The sequence below is a fragment of the Mustela nivalis genome, assembly GCF_964662115.1.
Source record: "Mustela nivalis genome assembly, chromosome: 2".
Taxonomy (NCBI): Eukaryota; Metazoa; Chordata; class Mammalia; order Carnivora; family Mustelidae; genus Mustela; species Mustela nivalis.
The window spans coordinates 40,451,431-40,467,931 of record NC_139021.1 but is presented as its reverse complement, the minus strand read 5'-3'; the positions used below and the strand labels follow the sequence as shown (position 1 = coordinate 40,467,931).

The 16,501-nt window shown below is 47.1% G+C and overlaps 1 protein-coding gene across 9 annotated transcripts in view; it reads right to left on the bottom strand.

Moving 5' to 3' along the window:
- TP53INP1 (tumor protein p53 inducible nuclear protein 1) overlaps positions 1-15,745 on the bottom strand; it is a 29,341-nt gene extending 13,596 nt beyond the window's left edge. The window contains exons 1-4 of one of the 9 annotated variants that reach the window (XM_082722849.1): positions 15,632-15,745; positions 14,676-14,946; positions 9,910-10,045; positions 8,560-8,611 (exon numbers count right to left, since the gene is read on the bottom strand). The gene's annotated coding sequence lies outside the window, so the exon portion shown is untranslated. Of the gene's footprint in view, positions 1-4,617; positions 5,105-5,159; positions 5,435-8,559; positions 8,612-8,812; positions 8,974-9,909; positions 10,046-14,675; positions 14,947-15,276; positions 15,414-15,631 lie in introns of those variants that run through there. The other 8 variants (XM_082722855.1, XM_082722851.1, XM_082722856.1 and 5 more) reach the window with 8 other exon arrangements.
- Between the last annotated feature and the right edge of the window lie 756 nt (positions 15,746-16,501).

Sequence of the window (16,501 nt, the reverse complement as noted above, 5' to 3'; positions counted from 1 at the left end):
AATAAAATCTTTAAAAAAAAAAAAAAAAAAAAAAGAAAAGTGAGCTTGTGTAGTTTGCTTGTGTAGTGCCATAGCTATATCCTAAAAGATGAGCTATGACAAGGTCTGGTGTAAATAAAGGTTTTGGCATATAAGCTATGAGGGAAAAAAGACACTTAAAGAATCTTCCCCCCTTGGGCGCCTGGGTGGCTCAGTGGGTTAAAGCCTCTGCCTTTGGCTCAGGTCATGGTCCCAGGGTCCTGGGATCAGGGCCCGCATCGGGCTCTCTGCTCGGCAGGGAGCCTGCTTCCTCTCTCTCTCTGACTGCCTCTCTGCCTACTTGTGATCTCTTTCTCTGTCAAATAAATAAATAAAATCTTAAAAAAAAATCTTCCCCCCATTTCTCTTAAATTATGAAGGCATATATTGGCCCCAAGTACAATCCTGTGTCTGCTGAACTAGTTGAGAGAATAATCTTAATTATCTCTAGAGTACAGGGCTGGCCTCAAGCACTGCATCAGCTAGGAAGCTGGAGTTGCTGGGTGTAAAGCAGAGCACCCCACAAGGGAACCCCTGCTCATCCTGAATGAGCACCTTGTCCCCCAACATGAGGGTAACTTACTGGGGCCCAGGCCTATAAAGTGGAAGCTACAAGGCAGAAAACAATGCTGGTGCCATTGTGGTTTTGGACAGCTGTGGTTCCCAGCTGCCGACTGCCTCCCCCGACCCCCGCCCCAGCTACAGCTCCAAATCCATGAGACAGAAGCCAGCAAATGCCTAGAACAAATACAACTCTGCCACAGGAAAGGTGCCTTAGGAGGAATTTTCCACGGGGCAGCACAGTCAATCTTCTTTTGGTCTCCTGAAGTCCAAGGCTACCTTGAGATATCCCAAATGTCCTGCAAGGGCAACCAACCTTGGGTGGCCCGAGTATTCAGGAGCCCAACCAGGCAAGGGAAGAGCTCATTTTCATCTGTCCTGAGTCATGGCTCAGATTTAAATGACACACCTGTGGAGGCCCCTGGGAAGGAAAAAGACCAGTTTGGGGACAGGTGGAAGGAGGGCTGGCCTGGGGACAAGCAGGAGAGGGTTCTGGTGCTCTCCCTAACATAAGTGGCTGGAGCTAAATGATCTAACCCTTCTGAGCCTCAGTCTCACCACTGGAAAAATGGGGAGAATGTGTTGGATCACCTCTTCACTCTCCCGATAGACCTCTAGCACAATGAAGAAGTAGGGTTAGACTAACTATGGCAAAGTTCCTTTGGCCTTGCTTTCTGTAGGAGTCAGAAAGAACAAGGAGCTGCTGGAGAGCCCCAATATGCTGAAGCTGTTCAGTGGGTGGCCACAAGGCACATCAGGCAAACGAGCACTTGAAATGACTTGTATGACCAAAAATCTGAATTTTAAATTTTATTTACTTTTAATCCATTTCAAACTCAAATTTGAAAGCTGATAATTGAGCCAATTTTCAGAAACTTCCAAGTATGTTCTGAACAACCGATTAACTATTTCCAATGAAAATTGTACATCTGAATCAAGACGTGATATGTTTAAAAATATACACCAGAGTGTATGTGCAAGGAAGACTTAGTGCCTCCTTGAAAATACTGTAAAATATCTCAAAAATTTTTATATTAATTGTATGTTGAACTATAGTAATTTTGGAATATGTTAGGATAAGTAAAATATGTTAATAAAATTAATTTTACCTATTTTTCTTTTTTAACGTGGCTACCAGAAATTTAAACATACATATAACTCACATTACATATCTCTATTGGACAATGTAGTTCCAGAAAAATCTCTCTAAAATATTGAGAGCCTCACCTCCTAACTGCCCAGGAACTGGCCCTACCTGGTCACTGCCATGCTTCACCTTCGCTCCTGCCCAGGAATGGAGGCTCCTAATGCGGCTGGATCTATGCGGAGCTGGAAGTCCAAGCACAGCCTCAGACTTCACTTTTCATTACATGTCACAGACATTTTTTTTTTAATTTAATTTTTTTTTGAAGTAAACTCTACCCGCAATGTGGGGCCCGACCTCATCACCCTGAGATCAAGAGTCTCTCACTCCACTGACTGAGCCAGCCAGGTGCCCCGGTCATGGACTTTTTGATATTTACAACTCTAGGGCAATGATAAAACTAAAGTGAAAATTCCAGAGAAAGCATGTGTCCTAAGAGGACAAATTTACAAATACAATTCTGGAATTTAGCAAAGAGGTAGGGTCAAAGAAGGCGAGGTAAGGTAGCACTGCTATTTTTGGGGGCATCTGCAAACTTTCCACAGTAACTAACCAACCTTAGCCAATCTACCAGGGAAGTCTCATCCCAGTGGAGAAAAGAAACAAAGTATCTGGGCCCCAGCATTTCAAGAAGTTAGCTTTGTCCCTGTTTTTCTGGCTCAAAATACCTTCCTCCCTCACCAATAAATAAATAAATAAATAAATAAATAAATAAATAAATTTTTAAAAATTCATTATAAAATTAAATAAAACTACATTATAAACAGTTTAGAAGATAGGGAAAATAACTATTTCACTGCTTTGTTGCAATACTGTTAGCATTTTATGCATTTTCTTCTCCACATAAGGTTTCTTTTTATCAGGAAGTCTAGTGAATGCAAAATACTGTATCCTGCTTTGTTACTTAACATTTCATCATTAATGTTTTTCCTATTATTACAGGAGTTAGAAATGCTCTGTGGGCAGAGAAAGGTGGCTAAGTTTAATACTTATGGGGAAGAGCATTCTAGTTTGTGAACTTAGAAAAGGCGTTGCTAGTCTGTAAGAGCTTGTTAGAATGATTTATTTTCTTATTTTTGAGACAGGCAAACAACCAATAGGCACTGTGGCTCTGGAGGTACCCTGCTGTGTTTGAAATCTTGGCTTTGCTACCTGCAACTTGTGTGAACTTAAGGTATTTAGTAACCTTTTGGTGCCTCAGTTTTTTCATCCCTAAAATGGGGAGGATAGTGCACAGATTATGTGTGGATGTGAGGATTAAGTGCGTATCCCTCAGACTAGTGCCTGACAACAGAGCAGGCAGCCAGTAAATATTAACTCAGAATATTAAATATAACTTGGAAAACTTAAGTCCATTCCAAGCCAGCAGCATGAATGTAAGCCACTTAGCATCTTTGGCTCTGAATGTCTTCCTCTGCAAAATGTTTATATAATAATCAGAACTACAATCTACTGAATACTTACTGTATGTGGCAGTGAGTTGAGGTACTTGTCACATGTTACTAACAGGAAACTGAGGCTCAGAAATTAAGTAACTTGCTCGAAAGTGACAGAGCTGGTCAGGTGTGGAGCGGGCATTAGAACATAAATCTGTGCAGTTCCAAGTATCTTGCTTTTCCCTGCACATGATTGCCCAGCCTCCTTTTGGCCTCAACTCTGGTTCTATGAACTTCATAGAACAGTACTTTTCAGCTGGTTTTGGCTGCCAGTAGGAGGCTCCAAAAACAACATTTTTAAATTAAAAAAAAAAAAAAAAAACCCAAACAAAAACAAAACCACAACTTCGATGATCTAACTTTGCGAACTATGTGTACAGTTGTGGCTTCCTGACGGTTTCGAAATATCAGGTGGCCAACCTAACACATCTTCACTGAAAAGCAGCCTCAAAATGATTTTTCTCTTTATATCCTACCCTATTTTAGAACAATAAACATGCCGGTTCAAGTAATTTAGAATTGATTTTAAACTGCAGAAAAACCAAGCCAGGAAAGCTGTCTTTGCTTGTTCCGCTTCTAATCAGCCTATTCAGCTGGTCATAGTGGATTACTCTCCTCCCAGAGACCCACCACTGTCTGCCCTGAAGGGTGAATGACAGCGGACAAAGACAGCAGTGAGTGGTTATTCCCAGCCTGTTAACCTTCAGTTTTTAAGGTAGGGCCATTCCCAAGAGAAATAGGAGGGAACAACAGAGTGAGCAGGCAGTCACAGAAAAGAACAAAAGACAGGAAGAAAAAAACAAAACAGCCCTCGCTCATATAAGTTAATGAGGTCCTGGAACCAGGTAGCGGCCTTTAAAAATTATGCTCCCAGTTCAGAATTATAGGGTCTGTGACTTAAAATCAAATGCTTCCCAGAGATTTTCACATCTGCAATGAACAGTACGTTTCAATTACCAAGCAAATGATTTCAGGATCTTGGGGGTACCTCTTTATTACCTCTGTTCAATGACCTCATGGGTCACACTCTCTCCTCCCCTTTTCCAAAACTACTCTGCATTTAGAAAAGGCTCTTTTAGCAACAAATGCCCAAATACTTGGACGTTCCAGACGGAAAGAGGTTCTTCCTTAACTTCTCCTCAACTGGAAGTCAACACAGAAGATGAGGAGAAGAGGCAGTTAGGAAATGTAACACAAAACGAGGAATGCCCACGTAAAATGCACCTGCAACTTTGAAAGGGAAAACACCATTTCCTTTTAATTGGTTGTGTGGCCTCGAGTCAAATAACTTCATCTCTCTGGGCCTCGGGTTTCCTATCCACAAGATAATGAAGCCGACATCAGAGGGTCTCCGTGAAGAGCAACTGAGACAACTGATGCACGCTAAGCCCTCCGCATAGTCTAGACACTGAGGAAGCGCTCAAACGGCGTCCGGGAGCAAAACGAGGAGGATTTTACCGGTGGCGGCCAAGTACAGGGCCCCTTCCGCAGGTGCAGCGTCAAAGATCAGGTGGAAGATCGAGCAGGGTCAGGGGACACGCAGCGGACCCGCGGACACCCAGGGCGCTTAGGCGGCGGTGGCCGCGGAAGAGAGGAGGGTCCCCCGCGCCGCAGGACCCTCGGTGCTAGGGGCGCGACCCGGGGCGGCGAGGGCTGGCGCGGGAGGCGAGGAGCGAGAGGGGCGCCCGGGCGGTCCTCCCGGAGTCCCCGACGCCAGTCCAACGGCCGAGGGCAGGAGGAGGAGTGGAGGGGAGTCAGGAGGGGAGTCAGGGGGAGGTCCTGCCGCGGCCAAGAAAACAGGCCACGCTCGCGGGAGGAGGCAGAAACCGAACACCCACCGCCGCCCCGCGCCCGGCTCGTCCGCCTCCGCCCGCACCCCGGGGCCTCGGGCCGGCCGCCGCGGGGGGCAGGAGGCGGGAGGCGCGGAAGGCGGCCGGCGGGAGGCCCGCGCGGGCCGGCCGGAGCCAGCGGCCCCGGGGGCCGGCCCCGCCCGCACTTACGTGGGCCCGAGCGGCAGCGGAGACGGGCGGCGCAGGCAGCGGGCGCGTCGCTCGGCGGGGTCGGCGGGGAGCGGCGCGCACGGGCGCGGGGCTGCTGAGGTAGCTGCGGCTCCCCGGACGGCGGGCGCGGGGCGCGGGGCCGGGCCGCCTGTCCCGTTGCTGGACCACTGGCCGCCGGCGGCCCGTCTCGCTCCTTTTGTTGTTGTGCTGCGCTCGGAACAGCTGATCGGCCGCCCAGCCCGCCCGTCGGGCCGCCCCGCCCCGGGGCCGCGCCAGGCCCGACCCCACCAATCGGCGGCGCGGGGGCCCCGGGGCCGCCCTGCGAGAGGTTGTCACTAACGCACGTGACCTGGCGGCGAGCCGGGCGACGCTCTCAAGTTAGAAACAAGCCCGGGCAACAAAAGCCGGGGCGCCGTGGGACGAGAAGAGGGGCGAGCGGAAGGAGGGCGAGGAGCGTGTGTGGGGGGCACCGGCGCTGGGGCGACCGGGGAGGGGAGCAGGGGAGGGCCGGGGCGAGCAGAAGTGGGAACCCGCAGGAGTGTGGGGGCAGAACAGGAAGGGTGAGAGGAAGAGCCCCGACCCCAGCGACCCTTTGCCTGAGTAAGGGCCCGAGGGTTTGAGGGCACTGAGGGATGGAGGGCCATGTTTGTGGGAGAGGAAAATTAAGGGCGTTGAGAGTGATGGAGGCCAAAGACCCCAAGGGCCCCGTTCGGCCCATTGTAGGGGTAGAACCTTAGACGTGACCCTGTACCGGCAGGTCCACTTCTTGGCCTTTTTGGGGAAGAAAGTCTGGCTCCAGATGCGGGGGATGATGCTCCACTTAACCTCCTTTTTAAGCCAGGCCTCATCACCCTGTGGGAACTGACACTGGGAGCTGACTGAACTTGCCTACAGCCTCAGGATTCAACCTACAGCAGGCAAGACAGAAGGGGCCGTGAGACCAGGGCCCAAGGCAGAGAGGTCCGTGACCTGGAGAGGTCTGCTCCAGCAGACCTGGAGGAGAACCTGGAGGAAGGAGAGTGGAGAGCTGCTTCTTCCCCAGTCTCTGCATCCAGGCTCCCATGTGACCCGGGGAGGTTATGACCTCGGCCTGACTGTTGACATACCTGCAGACCGTTGGCATTCACACGGGCCGGCCTGCTCACTGGTTATTCATAGTGAGAAGAAGATGAGATAGTGGGCTGGAAGACGCTTTCCAAGCCTAAGCTCTGTATGCAGATGGGTGGATTAACTGTCTGATAGAGGCAGGGGAGTCACATAGATGCACCTCTGCTCTCATGTGGATCCTGTGTGGACTGAGATGCAATTCTCCCACGCAGGGTGAAATTTATGGCAACCACTGACAGGTATATCATACAGTATCTGAAGGCCTCTCACATTCTGACCTTCCCAAGAATCCTGTGGTCAGCCCATTTCCAACAATACTGGTTTTAAAGGACGAAAATCAAAGTGCAGGGATTTGTTACTTTTTTTTTTTGTTTTGATTTTTTTTTTAATTTTAATTTTTTTGTTGTTGTTGTTCTGATACCCAGAAGTAATAACCAAAATATGGTGGCCATTGGACTTTTTCTCAGGAGGTAGACTGGGGCTATAAGTTGGACTGGATAACCTCATGGAATTGAGTGTGCTTTAGATTTTAGGTTTCAGCAAATCAGGCACACTTATGTTTTCTCTCAAATGTTATTGCTACCTTTGGAGCTCCGTAATCTCTTCCTTCTTCTTAGGAATCCCTGAAGAGACCATTTTCCCGTTAAAGGCGTGATGATTAAAAAGTCAAGTTGAGACCTACTTTTTCTAATGTGATAAGGTTTATCAACTGTTAAAGGCCAAATGTGAAAGCATACAGTACTATGTTATGATAGTGGAAACAGTGTGAGGTAATTGATGCTTCCAAAGACAGTCACAACAATATTTCTTTCATCATAAAGTGGAGACTATTTTTCTTCCCCTTGAATCTGGGCTGACCCTGGGACTGCTTTGATTAATAGAATGTGGCAGTGATAGTGTTCTAGGATATCTAGGACGAGACATTAAGAAAGCCTGACAACCTCTGCTTTGCACTCTGTGGAAGGCTGGCTGCCACAGAAGAAGAGATCACCATGCTCTGGGGAAGCCCAAGCTAGCTATGTGGAGAGGCCACATGAAAGGAGACACATGCCTGGCCAGCCCCTCTATTTAGCTCACCTCAGCTGAGGTACCAAACATGTGTGTGAAAAAGTGGTCTAGGGAGTTCCAATCCCAGCAGACACCACGTGGAACAGAGGTGAGCCAGCCTTACTGAGCCCTGTCAAAACTGCAGAATCACAAGCAAATAAAAGATCATTGTTTTAAGGCACTAAATGTTGATGTGGCTTGAAAAGCTGCAATGGATAACCAAAACACAAAGTTAAGCAAGGAAAGGACCACAGCAGACAGATCAACCTGCTCTAAATTCCACAAAGTGGAATTTGGGGGGATAAAAAAACTTCTTCTTATCTTATCTTAAGGGCTTTTGCTTTCTGTTTACTCTTTCAGTGATTTGTAATCTTCCCACCTGGTGCTTGTTTATCCCAAGAGTGTACCAAGGGGATGGGGGAGGGGGCGTGGGAGAAGTCTACCCCTATGAGGGAGAAGTATTCTGTCACCGTACATTGTTTGGAACTGTTGGAGCATGAAAATAATAAAAAGCAAACTGACTTTTAATTAGTTTTGTTATTGTATTAAAAATTTCTATAGACGCGTACACATACAGAAATTCACTGCTTTTCGCCCACACCAGGAGTGGGTTGCGCCCACTGCCTCCCTCCTTGCTGTGCCACTGGTTTACATACACACATGCAGTGAGACTCGGAATAAGCATAGAGCTGTCTGAGCGCAACCGAACTGTCAAATCACACAGCTGCAAGCCAGCCTCTCGTCTGTCAGCTGACAAAGACCCAGCCAGGTTCCCTGCCTTGGCAGACCCAGTGAATCCAACCATCCTTTAATTCGAAGGATAATTCTCAGTGGGTTGCTATAGTACCCACGTCCAGGCTGACTCCCTGCTGAGGGGGTGACCCTTTCCCCATCTGTCAGAGTCCTCCTGTCCGTTTTCCATGGAGCTCAATACACTCCCTTATCTCCCCCAACAAAAGGGATTCAACCTCAAGTTTTGTTCTGAAGGACTACAGGGCAGGACCACATTTATACCAACCTCCAGAAACAATGCAGTTAATGCCCGTGTGTCCTGCTTACAAAGGCAGGCTGTGGCCATTGCCCTGCCAGTTGCGTCAGGGCTGCTAAAGAATGTTGTTTCCTACCAAGCCACAGATGGGGAACCCCACTGGCTGGCTATTCAGGGCAACCTCAGAACAACAAAGCAACAAGTTGTCCAGTCTATCCTGAGAAGAATCTGAAAATGAAATCTACTCAGGTAACTTACGATCTGTCCTTCAGCAAATCCAGTCTTCCTGTCCTTCTGGCATGTGAAATGTCTGGAAAAGAAGCAATTTTGTTTAGTTGCACTTTAGAAGAACAATTACTTGGAATTCCAGGGAAACCTATTGTCTAGACAAAGAAAGAAAGGGTCTCTCTTGGTCTCCAGAAAGCCTGGAACAGAAGGAAGCAAGAGGTTTGGTGACCTCTACTTTTTGAAATAAAAACAGAAAACAGAAATCTAACTGGGCTGCCATTACCATCTTAGGAAGAAGTCAGAAAGGATACTGGGGCTACAGGTGTAACAGCTTTCCAAGACCCTGGAACCTGGCAACTTGCATATTCATTTTTTAAACCCTCTATCCACATGGTGATTAGAAACAAAATCCTTACAATGAAGAGTCTGTGTTCTGACTGAGGAACCAGAAAGGAGAAGTGGGGTGGGTCTACCCCCTTTCAGCAGCCAGTAGCTAGGGAGAAGAGTCCTGAGGGCTGTAGTGGCGTAGGCCAGAGAGTGAGTGATCAATGACCATCTCCCAGACTCACAGTGCTTTCTTCAGCTCCTATAAAGTCCTGACCTTAAAGGATTTTAGTTTCTAGGTGGATGCACAAATAACTGTCCAATTATCTAAAATTATATTAACACTTAACTGTACAGCCGAGAGAGAGGAAAGTGAGTCATCCCTTAATACATGTGGCCTGGATACATGATACAGAATGTCCCTCCATACACCTTCCCAGACCCAGGCAGCCACAAAGCTTGAAGGGACTGGCAGATGCAGCAGACCCAACCCAGGCCTCGGGCAGCTGCGGCAGTCACCTGAAGTCTGTGAGCAAAGATCCTTATGCCTCCTGCTGCCAACATACCTCTTCACTCACAGGGCTACTTCTGGGTCACTGCCCAACAGTCGTCATGGGCCAGAGACAGCCTGAGGTGGGGGTCTGTAACCATGAATTGCTCTATTATGGGGACAGCTCCAATAGAACGGTTTTTTTTCCTGCTCTTCTCAAAAGGATGACTCAGACAATACGATCAGTACTTACGTAAGCTCACAAAGTCTTCCTATTTAAGGAAAACTTATTTATTGGGTTATTCTTTTTGCCGGAATTAAGCACCTTAAATATCTATTACATTTCGCAAGATTAATTTGTGTTCTTCAATGTCCAGATTGTTTGTGGCTTTGGCCAAAGGCCTAAGCATGTTGATAATCTGAGGTGGGAGGGTTTTTGATTATTATTCTTTTGGGGCCTCTTCTCCTGCTTGACTCCTCTTGGGAGTAGTCATTTCTTTCCCTTCATAGGGCGGACAGAGGGAGGACAAGAGTATGTAGATCTGTAAACGTTGACCACTACTCACCCATTCATCCAGGCCTGTGGTGTTCACAGCACGCATCCAGACATCCACTAATTATTTAATGAGTATCTGCTCTGTGCCGGGCACCAGAGGCACAGCAACGAACAAAACAAAGTCTCAGCCCTCAAGGAGCTTCCATCTAGTGGAGGAGATACAATAAGCAAGTAAACATGTAATGTAATGAGGGCTGTGAAGAAAAACAAAGCTAGGTAAAGAGTTAGAGAGAGGCTGCTGGGGAGAGAGGATGGTCAGGAGGTGACCCTTGAGCAGCAAGAACAGAAGGCACGAGGGGAAAAGGTAACCCAGGCAGCCAGAAAAGCCTGTGCAAAGACTGGAGGCAGAAGAGGTTTTGTGCTGGAGGAAGAGCTCTGTTCCTGAACTAAACATAGTGTCACTGAGAATTGGGTGTGACCTGATATCTGCTGGTTACCTGAGCTGACCCACAGATCTATGAATTAAAGAGGACTGGCCACAGCACTTTTTAAAAAATTTTACTTTAAAGATATTTATTTTAAATATTAACTTATCTAAGGGAGACAGCACACATGAATGGAAGGTGGGAAGCGCAGAGGGAGAGCGAGAGAGAGCCTCCAGCAGACTCCACAATGAGCACAGAGCCTGGCCTGGGGCTCGATCCCAGGACCCTGAGATCATGACCTGAGCTCAAGTCATGCACTTAATCCTCTCAGCCACCCAGGCATCCCAGAACTTTAAAGTCCTTTGCAGTCTTTTGGATTTCTGTAATACTTCCTGAAAAGCATATAGGTCCCTGAAAAGTAACTTTCTATGTTTAGCCTAACATGGAACAAAATTTCAGAGCCCTGAGAACAGGTCTCACAGAATGGGCCTCAGGTAATCAATTGTGTTGCATGCTGGGAAGGCAAAACCACTTTGGAGAATGTGGTATCTGGTACGGAAGGGACAGGAAATTGTGGAGTTCCGGTTCTGTATCAGGACAGTCACTTACCTTCTGAGTTCCACAGTGTCCTCAACTATAAAAGAGAGGAAAATATCAACTCAGGGAGACAATGCAATCAGAAAAGTGTCTGGGATATTAGGTATTCAATAAATGTTTATTTTCACCAGCACGCGGACCTTTTTCTGAGGATTTTATTTAAATGGTTTTGTTTCTAATCACCTTTGTGGAAATAGGATTTTTTTTAAAAAAGCAAAAACCTAAAGCTTAAGAGCTTTAATAGCTTCTCAGAACTTGAGCCTGAAAAACCAACAAAGTTAAGGACAAAACACTCTCATCTTCTTTAATAAGTCTATAAAAGCAAGAACCACAGAGGCATAGATCCATGTTTAAATTTTTCTCTACCTAACTTATGTTTTATATCATCTGAATGTTTAAAGGCAGAATTTGGAAAATAAGCCCTTCCCTACACACACTGATAAACCCAAGTAACTTTATCTGCCCAAACACAAGTGCAAGTGAAACCAAATGTTGAGGCTGTAGCGTTCATAATTAAGAATAGTATCTGGGGGCACCTGGCTCAGTGGGTTAAAGCCTCTGCCTTCGACTCAGGTCATGATCCCAGGGTCCTGGGATCAAGCCCCACGTCGGGCTCTCTGCTCCTCGAAGAGCCTGCTTCCTCTTCTCTCTCTCTCTGCCTGCCTCTCTGCCTACTTGTGATCTCTGTCAAATTAATAAATAAAGTCTTAAAAAAAATAGCATTTAAAGTGAGAAGCAGCTTTATCTAATGGTTAAGAGCACTAGTTCTGGACTCAGACCTTAGTGCAGGCTATCTGACCTTGGATTCGACCTCTCTTAGCCTTAGTTTCCTCATCTGTAAATGGGGATGGTAAGATTGTCTCTATTAGGAGGTTCTGAGGATTAAATGAGATCATGCATATAAAGTGCTTAGTATAATGCCTGACACCATAATATGAGCTTATTAAAATGTTGTAAGTGTAACCTGAGAGGACTGAGTTCTGCAACCTTCAGGAGAGTGATACGTGACACAGTGGGTCAAGGAAGGCCTCTCAAGAGGGTGAATTTTGAGCCAAACCCTGAATGATAATAAAGGAGCAAGAAAGCTCTGTGAAGTTCTAGCCAGTGACTCGTCATAGAGGCAGAAGGAACAGTGAGTGTAAAGGCCCATCATAGGTGTGCAGAGAGGTCCAGCAGCAGTGGTTGGAGAGCGGGGAGGGAGGTGGGCAGTGGAAGGACATGGGGTCAGGAAGGTCATGAGGAAACTTGCAAGCAGGGATGACAAGTCTGGATTTCATTCTAAAAGTGATGGCACATGGGGCGCCTGGGTGGCTCAGTTGGTTGGACGACTGCCTTCGGTTGTCCTGGAGTCCTGGGATCGAGTCCCGCATCAGGGTCCCAGCTCCACGGGGAGTCTGCTTCTCCCTCTGACCTTCTCCTCACTCATGCTCTCTCTCACCGTCTCTCTCTCAAATAAATAAATAAAATCTTAAAAAAAAAAAAAAAGTGATGGAACATGAGAGCTGGTACCCTGGGGTTTCAGACATGTGAGTTTGAAATGCTCTTTGGATACCATGGGGGAAGTTTGGACCCAGAGCTAAAGAGATAGGTGGGTGCTGGTGACATAAATGTGTAACTTACCCACTTGTTCATGTTTAAGACACAGAACTAAATGGATTGGGCAAGGACAGACTATGAACAGAGAAGAGGGCCAAGGCCTAGACCTGGGGCTCTAAACTTTAGTAGAAAGATTGGGGATCCTGGGTGGCTCAGTTGGTTAAGTGTCTGACTCTTGATTTTGGCTCAGATCATGATCTTAGGGTCCTGGGATAGAGCCCCGAGTTGGGTTCTGTGTTGGGAGGGCAGTTTGCTTGAGATTCTCCCTCTTCCTCTGGACTCTCCCCTCCCCACCCCCGCACTCTCTCTCTCAAATAAGTACCTTTTTTTTTTTTTTTTTAAGGATAAGGAACTAAAGTCAGCCAAGAAGACTGAGAAGTAGCGGCCAATTAGGTGAGTGAAAAATTAAAGTGAGTGACCTGGAATCTAAGTGCTTCAGAAAGAAATTGTGACCAAGGGCAGAAAATCTGATTAAGGACAGCAAAATGGTCTCCGGATCTGGCACGGTGGCAGCTGGTGGGGCGGTCAGGTTAGGGATAAGCTGGAATGAGCAGTTCTGGTTTATTGGTGGCTACGGGATTCTGATGACGAAAGGGAAGGTCCCAAGAAAGCGAGACTATGGGAAGAGGGAGCAGAGACCGATCCTCAGTGTCTTAGTTTGCGAGGGCCGCCATGACAGAGTGCTGCACACTCGAGGCTTGAACACCAGACGTTCATTTCCTCACAGTTCTGGAGGCTGGAAGTCCAAGATCAAGGTGTTGACAGGATTGGTTTCTCCTGAGGCCTCTTTGCGTAGCTTGCAGATGGCTGCCTTCTCCTTGTGTCCTCACACGGACTTCCTCTGTGCTGTCTGTGTCCTAGTCTCCTCTTCAGACTGGGACTGGGGTCCGCTCAGCCTGCCTTGGTTTAACGAAACCCCTTTAAAGGCTCCATCTCCAAATACAGTCGCCTCCTGAGGTGCTGGGGCGGTAGGGCTTCCACATACGAATTTGGGGGGTTGGGCGGGGGACACACAGTTCTGTCCGCAACACTAAGCAATGCTTTTTAAAGGAATTTTATTGTGAAGGAGAACAGAGCAAAGGATTGGGGTGGAACTAAAGACCGTCTCTCTGAGTGGGGAGACAGGGAGGTTTTGGGTGTGTTTTGGATTTTTTACAATGGGAGAAGTTCCAGCCGCTGGTATTGCTGGTGAGAATGGCACAATAGAGAATATGAGACTACGGCTGCCGGGGAGAGGAGGTTATTTCAGAAGCAAAGTCCTGGAATACCAGAGAAGGGATGAGATCTAGAGGTGTCTGGTGACTTACCCAGGTCCCTGACTTGTGAGTGGTAGGGCTGGCACTTGACCCCAGAAATCCTAACCTTGAAACACACTGTCCACTGTCTACATTTCCTTCCCTGTTCTTGGGAGCAGCTGGAACCAGAACAATCCCTTAAGAAGGCAGGAGAGGAATGCAGCAGAGGGAGCATGTTCATACATGGAATTATGGCCATCCTGGCTACCTACTACCACCTGCAGGGGTGAGGGAGGCTGTGCGGGTTTCACAGAAGGGAAGGAGGAGAAACAGGTGAGGCTCCACTTGGCTGACTGATGAACTAAAATACCCAGGAAGTCCAGGTCCGAAAGTGGCGGAGTATTTCCAACCCACACCCCAGCCTGGGCCTATTTATTTGACCTGAGCTTGGCTATGGAGCACCGTAGCCAGGGCATGGTTTCAGAAAGTTACACCATCAGCATTTCATAGGCAGATCGCCACGGCAGGTGGCTTTGCGATTTTGCTTCTCAAACTCTCTTATCATAGCACTTGCATGTTGGGGCCTAGACATTAAACAAATCAATCAATAAATAAACCTTGGCTTCACATTTTGTACAGACACATTTAACGGACACCTACACACACACACAATGTGTCTTTGCTGCTGTGCCGTCTCTGGGTCATGGGGTCTCCTGCAAACACTTCCTCCTTTTTTGGGTTTTGTTTTAAGGTTTTATTTATTTATTTATGAGAGAGAGAGAGAGAGAGCACACACATGAGAGAACATGGGGACAGGGAGTGGGAGAGAGAGGAGCAGGGAGCCTGAAGTGGGACTTGATCCCAGGACCCCGAATCATGACCTGAGCTGAAGGCAGACACTTTACCATCTGAGCCACCCAGGCACCGCCCCCTTTTGGGTTTACAGCTTTACTGAGATACAATTCACATGTCACAGAACACACCTGTTTGAAGTGTACCATTCATTGTTTTTTAGGGTATTTAGAGTTGTCTACACTTCCTTCTTGATTCTGGGCTTCTCACTTGAGTGGATGGGCCAGTCTCCTGATGTCGGTGAGGCTGTGCCATTGTGGTCAAAGTGATTTCCTTAACGGAGAAGCTCACTTGAAGGCAGGTGTCCATCTGACTGTGACTTCCCCGGTGGCCTTGGGAACAGCTGGGGACCTGTCCAAATTACCGGTGAAAACCACTCAGTGTCTGTGTCGCGGGTGACTGCTGTGGAATGAACAAACACAGAGCTGGGGGAGCAAAGTCTGAACACAATGAGGGATAGATGCTCTACTTGGGGCTCAGACAACGGCATCCCAGCATTTTTTTTTTAAAGATTTTTATTTATTTATTTGATAGAGATCACAAGTAGGCAGAGAGGCAGGCAGAGAGAGAGGGGGAAGCAGGCTCCCTGCTGAGCAGAGAGCCCGATGTGGGGCTCGATCCCAGGACCCTGAGATCATGACCCGAGCCGAAGGCAGAGGTTTAAACCACTGAGCCACCCAGGCGCCCCCCCCAGCATTTTTAATCCCAAGGGTAGAACACCAAATCCCTTACATTTGTTTCCTATCTTCTTAGGAACCTTTCCCTTAAATGCTCCATTGCATTATTCCTCCAAAGTATTTGTTTTGAAACTACGTCTGTCCTCCTTCCTCTCATGGAAACCACCTGTAGCAGCGACAACTGGGCCTGCTGCAAACATTTGTTTTTGATAACAGCGTATTTTGAACGTCTGTGGTTTCAATTTCTATTTTTGTCCCTTACTGTCGCAATTTTTCGCTCTCTTCTTACTTTTTACAGATAGTTTTGCTTTTCCCAGGCATTTGTACTCTGCTAAAGACGTCAGCTGCATACACTATGACCTGAGAATTTCTACATTTCCAAAAATCAGTACCGCTGCCCGATGACTTACATTTTCCAATATGTTTGCATCTGCAATATTTAAATTGGTCTTCACAACAATTCAGTGAATGAAGTCAGGGCAACTGTTAATATTCCCATTTTATGGATCAGAAAACTGGCTAGCCTGTGGCAAAAATTAAAGTGAAAATATGGGCAATTTTAATTCTAGTCTAAGATTTTTCCCCCCTACCATACAATTGTCCGTAATATATGACTATGGTTCTGCAGCTTCAGCAGAATCAGAATCATTTAGAAGACTTGTCACAGCACAGAATGCTGGGCTCCACCTCCAGCATTTGGGCTGGGGTCCAAGGATGTTCTCATTCACGCCCCTGCCCCTCCACTTCCTCCCTTGCTCAGAATGGTCATGTGACATAGTTTTGGCCAATGAGATATAAATGGGAGTCTTGTGGGAACACCTGTGCTTTCCCAATGTAAAGGGACATCATTGGTTCTTCATCCCTCCTACCTCTTCCTGCTTAGAACTTATATGTGATGCTCAAAAGTGTAGCAGACATCTTAGGACAACGCATTAAACCCAGTCGGATAGGAAGATAGGAAGAAGGTTGGTCTCTGACAGGCCTGCGTTGCTTACCTACAGATTTCCTGCTGTGTGAGAAAAATAAATCTTTATTTAAGCCACTATATCCAGGTTCTTTGTTACTTGCAGCCAAATGTATCTCTGCCCCATACAGAGGAACAGGAAAGAATGATGCGTGAGAGTCCAGGGGACTGTGTGAGAAACGGCATTTAATAAACATTTGTTGTAGTGATCCGAAGGGACATGTGCACTTGCATGTTTATAGCAGCAATGTCCACAATAGCCAAACTATGGAAAGAACCTAGATGTCCATCAACAGATGAATGAATAAAGAAGATG